This window comes from Tenrec ecaudatus, chromosome 11 (genome assembly GCF_050624435.1).
Source record: "Tenrec ecaudatus isolate mTenEca1 chromosome 11, mTenEca1.hap1, whole genome shotgun sequence".
Taxonomy (NCBI): Eukaryota; Metazoa; Chordata; class Mammalia; order Afrosoricida; family Tenrecidae; genus Tenrec; species Tenrec ecaudatus.
The window spans coordinates 114,120,550-114,128,574 of NC_134540.1; the positions used below are offsets into that span (position 1 = coordinate 114,120,550).

An 8,025-nucleotide genomic window follows, 5' to 3' on the forward strand; every position below is an offset into this window, starting at 1 on the left:
CCTCTGCCCTATCCATCCCTGCAAGGTAGAATTCGGATCATGTTAGTTGGGGGGAGGAAGCATCCAGGATTTGGGGGAAAGCTGTGTTCTTCATCGGTACTACCTCACACCCTAATTAACCCATCTCCTCTCCTAAACCCCTCTATGAGGGGATCTCCATTGGCCGACACTTGGGCCTTGGGTCTCCACTCTGCATTTCCCCCTTCATTTAATATGGTATATATATACATATATACATACACATATATACATGTACACACATATACACATACATACACACACTTATATCTTTTTTTTTTTGCATGATGCCTTATACCTGGTCCCTTGGCACCTCGTGATCGCACTGGCCGGTGTGCTTCTTCCATGTGGGCTTTTTTGCTTCTGAGCTAGATGGCCGCTTGTTCACCTTCAAGCCTTTAAGACCCCAGACACTATCTCTTTTGATAGCCGGGCACCATCAGCTTTCTTCACCACATTTGCTTATGCACCCATTTGTCTTCAGTGATCCTATCATAGAGGTGTGCAGTCAATGATATGATTTTTTGTTCTTTGATGCCTGTTAACTGATCCCTTCAGGACCACTCAATCACACAGGCTGGTGTGTTCTTCTATGTGGATTTTGTTGCTTCTGAGCTAGATGGCCGCTCGTTTATCTTCAAGCCTTTAAGACCCCAGTCACTATCTCTTTTGATAGCCGGGCACCATCAGCTTTCTTCACCACATTTACTTGTTCACCCACTTTGGCTCCAGCCGTTGAGTTGGGAGAGTGAGTATCATAGAGTTCCAATTTAATAAAAGAAGGTATTCATGCATTGAGGGAGTGTTTGAGTAGAGGTCCTTCCGGCACCTTAATACTTAACCTATAAATATAGAAACATAGATCTATTTCCCCATCCTCCTATATATATTTGCATGTACATGTCTTTTTCTAGACCTCCATAAATGCCCTTTGACTCCTATCTCTTTCCTCCATCTCCCTTGACTTTCCTCCTGCCCTACAAATTTGTGTTTGTTAAAGTCACATGTTGTAGTATGATTTCTGTTAGGGAAGTTCTAGTTATTTAAGACAAAATTTGGTGCCAGAAAAGTAGAGTGTTGCTCTGACATACCTGAACTATGGAAGTGACCTTGGTGTTGGGCAAGCTTTAAGGAGCCTTAAAAGGCCTTGGGCTAACTTGCTAACTGCAAGGTTGGTAGTTAGAAACTCCCAGCTGTTCCACGATAAAAAGACAAGACTTTCCACCCCTGTAGAAAGTTAGTCTTGGAAACTCACAGGTGCAGTCTGCTCTGTCCTGTAAAGACACTCTTGAGTTGGCATAGACTCAATGGCAGTGAGTTTTGTTTTGATTTTTAATTATTAAAACCCAAGTTGTCTGGAAGAGATTATGACACAAATGTGGATGTCAAAGGCAATTCTAGTGAGTGACCAGAAGAAGGAAATGAGCAGAGTTATGGAGAAAATGACAAGTATCTTAAAGAATACTTATGATTGTACTTCAGTGCTTCTAGCCACTTGGGGTGGCTGTGGGCAGGGGCAAGTGTTCCTCATTTCCTAGCTCTTCCCAGTCATTGTGCAGGTTGCCAGGGCCAGAAATATCTGGACCTATGAGCATGACTTTGACCACTGAGAAAAGGTCTCAATCCGCAGCAATGCAGGCATACCCCAACAACATGAATGTGAATGCAGTAGATGTTAAGGTAGGTCCTGCACAGGCACATGGACCCTACTGGGAAACTTCACAGCCAACAACCACTTAGCCCCAGATGTGGACTTCCCTCTGTCATGAGATAGATGTTTCATGCAGCAATAACCAAAATACACATGCAAGGGAATTCTGTAGTCGATCCTGTAGAAAGTACGATGGGGCTGAAATTGACAAGTATTTCTTTACAAACATGATGTAAGTAGATGAGGGACTCATATGCAAACTACACACTAACGACCCAGGAAAAACTGTTTTGACTCAAGAAGTCATCGTCACCTTGAAAGGAGTCAGCCTCAGTAGCTACCTCTAGGGCTTGATGTCACGTGTGACATCGTCAAATGATAGTAAGGACTGAGAAGTCATGGAGTGGGTGATACACAAAGTAAGCGCTGAGACTGAGGAATTGATGGACTCTGTTGGCAGCGGCATGTGAGCCTTGGTGGTGTGGTGAGTACGCATTAGGCTGGGATCAGCATGAAGCATAAAGACTGAGATTTCTACTCCTGTAAAACCATTTCAACCTTGGAAACCCACAGGGGCTTCCATTTCAATAGGTAGCATATGATCAAGAACCGATTGCATGGGTGGAACATGTCCAACCTGCATTGAAAGCATTATGAAAACCAAGGACCCAGGAATTGATAGAATACTAGTTGAAATGCTTTAACAAACTGATGAAATACTTAAAGCATTCACTAGTCTCTGCCACAACATTTGGAACACATAGTCTCCTTGCTGAAAGTGATCAATTCCAATCAAAGGGAACCCAAAGAACTCAGAGAGTACTGTGCAATTTCACACGCAAGTAAAAGTTTGCTGAAGATTTTTGTTTTTCAAGTTGTAGCAGCACATCACCTTGGAGCTGCCAGAAATTCAAACTGGGTCCAGCAGAAGACAAGGTCAGAGAGATCTCAAAGCTGTTGTCAGATGGATCTAGGCTGAAAGCAGAGACTACTAGAAGGTATTTACTTGTGTCTTATTGACTATGCAAAGAAATCCAACTATGTGCATCATAAAAAATATGGATAACATCAATTGTATAAAGCACATCTGTACATTTTTGCCCTAATCATTTTTCAAAGCATTTTCTCTCCACTTAAGCCCTTTGCATCAAGTCCTCTTTTTTCCCCTCCCTCCCTGCTCCCCCGCACTCAAGAGCCCTTGATAATTTATAAATTATTGTTTTGTCATATCTTTCCCTATCAGGCGTCTCCCTTCACCCCCTATTCTGTTGTCCATCCCCGAGGGAGTAGGTCACATGTAGATCCTTGTAATCGGTTCCCCCTTTCCAACCCACTCACACTACCCTCCCAGTATTGCCCCTCACACCCCTGGTCCTGAAGGCATCATCCACCCTGGATTCCCTGTGCCTCCAGCTCCTATATGCACCAGTGTACAACCTCTGCTCTATCCAGACTTGCAAGGTAGAATTCGGATCATGGTAGTGGGGGTGGGGTGGGGGGAGCATTTAGGAACTGGAGGAAAGCTGTATTCTTCATTGGTGCTACATATGTATGGGTTGTGATAAGAGTAGTATGAGTCCTTAATAAAATGTTAAAAAAATAAAATGTTTAAGAGCAAAGAAAAAATATGGATAACATTGCAAAGACTGGGAATTCCAAAACACTTCATTATGCTCTTACATAGACCAAGAGGCTGTCATTGCAGAAGAACAAAGGCTAACCCAGTGTTTTAAAATTAGGGAAGGTGTGAGTTGATGTTATGCACTTTAGAGAGTATGTATGCTGAGTAAATAATCTGAGAAACTAGACTATATGAAGAACACCACAACCTCAGAATTGGAGGAAGACATTAATAAGCTTCAATTAGCAAATGACATAATCTTGCTTAAGGAAAGTGAGAAGGATTTTAAGAACTTGCTGATAAAGATCATAATCTGCCTTGCTGTTGAAGATATGAGAAATATACTAAAAGTTGAATTTGTCAGGGATTCCATCTTGCTTGGATCCACAAAGCTCATAGAAACAGCAGTCAGGGATCAAAGAACATTTTTCATTGGGCATATAAAACTGCATAAGACTTCTTTAAAGTGCTGAAGAACAGGATGTCATTTTGAGGACTAATGTGCACCTGACTAAAGCCAGAGTATTTTCAATTGCCTGCTACATATGTGAAAATTGAACAGAAAATAAGGCAGACTAAGAAGAGTTGATACATTTGAATTACGGTACTGTTGAACAATATTGAACTTATTGTGGACTAACAAAAGAACAAACAAATAAATCTAGGAAGAAGCCCAACCAGAATACTCCTTGTACTCAGTCTTGTATTTGTGTATGTTGTTGTCACTGTGTGTCTATCTGGATGGGATATGAAAAATAAACAAGCCAGAAGAGAGGACAACAGGTGGACAGTTCCTCGTGGACATGGAAAAGGAGGAGGTGGGGGGAAAGAAAGGAGGTGTTAGCAAACTCAGGGACAAGCGAACAACAAGTAACTGAAAATCGATGGCGAGGAGGGTGTAGGAGGTCTGGCGGGGCTTGATCAAGGGCAATGTAACTGTGAGGAATTCTTGAAACCCAAATGAAGGCTGGACATGATAGTGGGACAAGAGGAAAGTAAAAGAAAATAGAGGAAAGAACTAGGAGGCAAAGGGTATTTATAGAGAACTAAATACAGGCATGTACATATATAAATATATTTGTATATGATGATGGGGTAATAGATCTATGCACATATTTATAGGTTTAGTATTAAGGAAGCAGATGGACATTGGGCCTCTACTCAAGTACTCCCTCAACACAAAAATACTTTGTTCTAATTTTCTGACACTCTGAAATGCTCACCTTCCTGACATGATCGCTGAAGAGAAAGTGGGTACATAAGCAAATATCGTGAGAAAACTAATGGTGCCTAGCAATCAAAACATATAGCATCTAGGGTTTTAAAAACTTGAAGTTAACAAGTGGCCATCTCGCTAAGAAACATGGAAGAAGCACATCAACCTGTGTGATTGTGTGATCATGAGGTGTCGATGATCAGGTATCAGGCATCAAAGACCCAGAGCAAATAATCATAATGTGAATTGGGCAGAGGGGGTGTGCGAAGTTGAGGCCCAAAGCCAATCTGTAAGCAATTAGACATACCCTTACAGAAGGGTCGTGGGGAGAACACTGGCCAGTCAGGGTGCAGTTTAGCACCGATGAAACATACAGCCATCCTCTGGTTCTTTAATACTTCCTCCCCCAACTATCATGACACTAATTCTACCTTACAAATCTGGCTAGAACAGAGCATGTACATGTGTGCAGATAAAAGCTGGGAAAACAGGGTCTATAGGACAGATAAACTCCTTGGTACCACTATTGCGGGTAGTCATACCAGAAGGGTAAGGGTAATGTGGGGGCAGAAAGGGAAAACCAATCACAATGACCTATCTATAACCCCTTCCCAGGGGGATGGAAAACAGACAAGGGGGTGGGGGGAGACATCGGACAGTGCAAGACATGTAAAAATAATAATTTGTCAATTATCAAGGGTTCATGAGGGAGGCAGGGAGAGGGAGGGGAAATAATGAGGAGCTGATACCAAGGGCTCCAGTAGAAGGAAAATGCTTGGAAAACCATGATGGCAACATATGTACAAATGTGCTCAAGACAAAGGATGTATGTATGAATTGTGATAAGAGTTGTATGAGCCCCCAATAAAATGATTCCTTTTAAAAAGAAAAAAAAAGCAAGGACGGTGAGATTTTATATCAAGTGCTGATAAAGTACAAAGTCGGTGAAAAAGAGGAATACTGTCAAGTAGATGAATTTATACCCGTGTCTGTAACAATGGGCCCAAACATAACAACAATTATGAGGATGTGCAGAAAGATGACTGTTTCATTCAGCTATGCATAGGGTCGCCAAGTCAGGATTGACTCCATGGTACCTATCAATAAATACAGTATACTTCTATGATTTAACTGTGTTGTACTGTTTAAGTATTTATTCTGGATAATCACAGACTCCATAATTTAAAACACAGACTTTTGGTGGATTTAAATCCAATCAACAATGTGACCTTAATTAAATTAGTTTATAATTTTTGTGTTTAATCAAAATTAATAATAAAAAATTGTCACTAAGAAACTTCAAATAAATCATAAAAACAAAGAATATTTAGTTATTTTTTCTTTAAGTTTGAGAAATGTCTTTTGGTTATTAAGGTGTGCTTCCCCATGCAAACTATTTCTTTTGCAAAAATGTCATAAAAAATTGTCCATAAAAATGTCTTTCTAAGGAAAACAAAAGGATGAATATAAGGAAGAAAAGGGTAGTGGGGGCATGGGCCACTAATCCACCCAAGGGGAGGGTATTGTTTATATCTCCACAGGGAAAGAGGGACCAGACTTCAACCCAATGCTGCAAGGTGTGAATGCAATATCCCGGTGTGGAGCAGGGAACCAGTGGAGAGGTCTGGGAGGCTGGCCCCAGCACCAAAAATTATGTGGATTCCTGACCCTCCCCAGAAAAGAATTTGTTCCAAAGGACGACATTGACTCTGCAGCTCCGGGAGATGGACATATTTGATCAGAGCACACGGGAGAAGATGAAGGGGCAGGAGGAGAGAACGGAACACAGCCTGGCCCACCAGGCCGTGAGGATGATGCCCCTGAGTAGAGCAGCCAGTCCACAGAGAGAACAACATGGCTGGCCCCACTATGAGAAATGATGCCCCTCAGTGACGAAGGGCAATATAGGGGACAGCACCGGAGACACAGTGTGGGAACTGTACCTGACCTGATCCCACCACACCGAGGCAAAGCACTGGGGGAGTGCAGCGGTACAGCAAGGGACTGGAGTGGCAAGGTCCCCAGGGAATGCTGAAAGTGGACTTTGGGGCCAGGGCGTGGTGTCCCAATAGACTAGACTGGAAAACACTCCTAAGGGCCAACAAACGATCCTTGAACTAACTACAAGCTTTTCTTTTGTGAAGTGTTTTGTTTTGTTCTTTGTCAGTGATTTGTTTTTGTTGCTTTGTTGTCTGGTTGTATACTATTGTTTTGTTTTCTTCTGTCTTGTTTTCATGCATGTTAGTTTCTCCACAGGTCTGTCTGAATAGGACAGGCTGGATAAACTATCTGGAGGAAAAACAATGGGACCGACAGTTCCGGGGGGATTTGGGGTGGGGGTGGGGTAAGGGGGTAAGGAAGTGGTGTCAACAAACATAGGGACAAGGGAACAACATGGGGCCCAAAAAGGTAGAGAAGGGGGAGTGGCAGGCCTGGTGGGCCATGATCAAGGGTAAGGTTGCGTAGAGAAGAGGTATAGCTGTAGCCCAGGTGGGGACGGAGCATGGTAGTAGGGCAGGAGGAAAGTCAAGGGAGATGGAGGAAAGAGCTAGAACTCAAAGGGCATTTATGGAGGTCTGGACAAAGAAATGTACATGCATATATATATATATATGAGGATGGGGAAATAGATCTATGTGTCTATATTTTAGGTTAAGTATTAAGGGGAAGGAAGGACCTTGGGCCTCTATTCAAACACTCCCTCAATGCATGAATACCTTCTTTTATTAAATTGGAACTCTATGATGCTCACTCTCCCGACACAACTGCTGAAGCCAAATTGGGTGAACAAGTAAATGTGGTGAAGAAAGCTGATGGTGCCTGGCTATCAAAAGAGATAGTGACTGGGGTCTTAAAGGCTTGAAGTTAAGCAAGTGGCCTCTAGCTCAGAAGCAACAAAGCCCACATAGAAGAACACACCAGCCTGTGTGATCAAGTGGTCCCAAAGGGATCAGTTACCAGGCATCAAAGAACAAAAAATCATATCATTGACTGCACTCTATGATAGGATTGCTGAAGACAAATGGGTGCATAAGCAAATGTGGTGAAGAAAGCTGATGGTGCCCGGCTATCAAAAGAGATAGTGTCTGGGGTCTTAAAGGCTTGAAGGTGAACAAGCGGCCATCTAGCTCAGAAGCAAAAAAGCCCACATGGAAGAAGCACACCAGCCTGTGCAATCATGAGGTGCCAAAGGGACCAGGTATAAGGCATCATGAGAAAAATATATATATATGTGTGTGTGTATGTATATATGTGTAGATATATACCATATTGAATGAAGGGGGAAGTGCAGAGTGGAGACCCAAGGCCCAAGTGTCGGCCAATGAAGATCCCCTCATAGAGGGGTTTAGGAGAGGAGATGGGTCAGTCAGGGTGCGAGGTAGTACCGATGAAGAACACAGCTTTCCCCCAGATCCTGGATGCTTCCTCCCCCCAACTAACATGATCCGAATTCTACCTTGCAGGACTGGATAGGGCAGAGGTTGTACACTGGTGCATATGGGGGCTGGAGGCACAGGG

General features: G+C 42.8%; 1 pseudogene; it reads left to right on the forward strand.

Annotated features, from left to right (window-relative positions):
- The first annotated feature begins 1,650 nt into the window (after positions 1-1,650).
- On the forward strand, positions 1,651-2,139 carry LOC142461049 (PRELI domain containing protein 3B pseudogene; annotated as a pseudogene).
- The last annotated feature ends 5,886 nt before the right edge of the window (positions 2,140-8,025 follow it).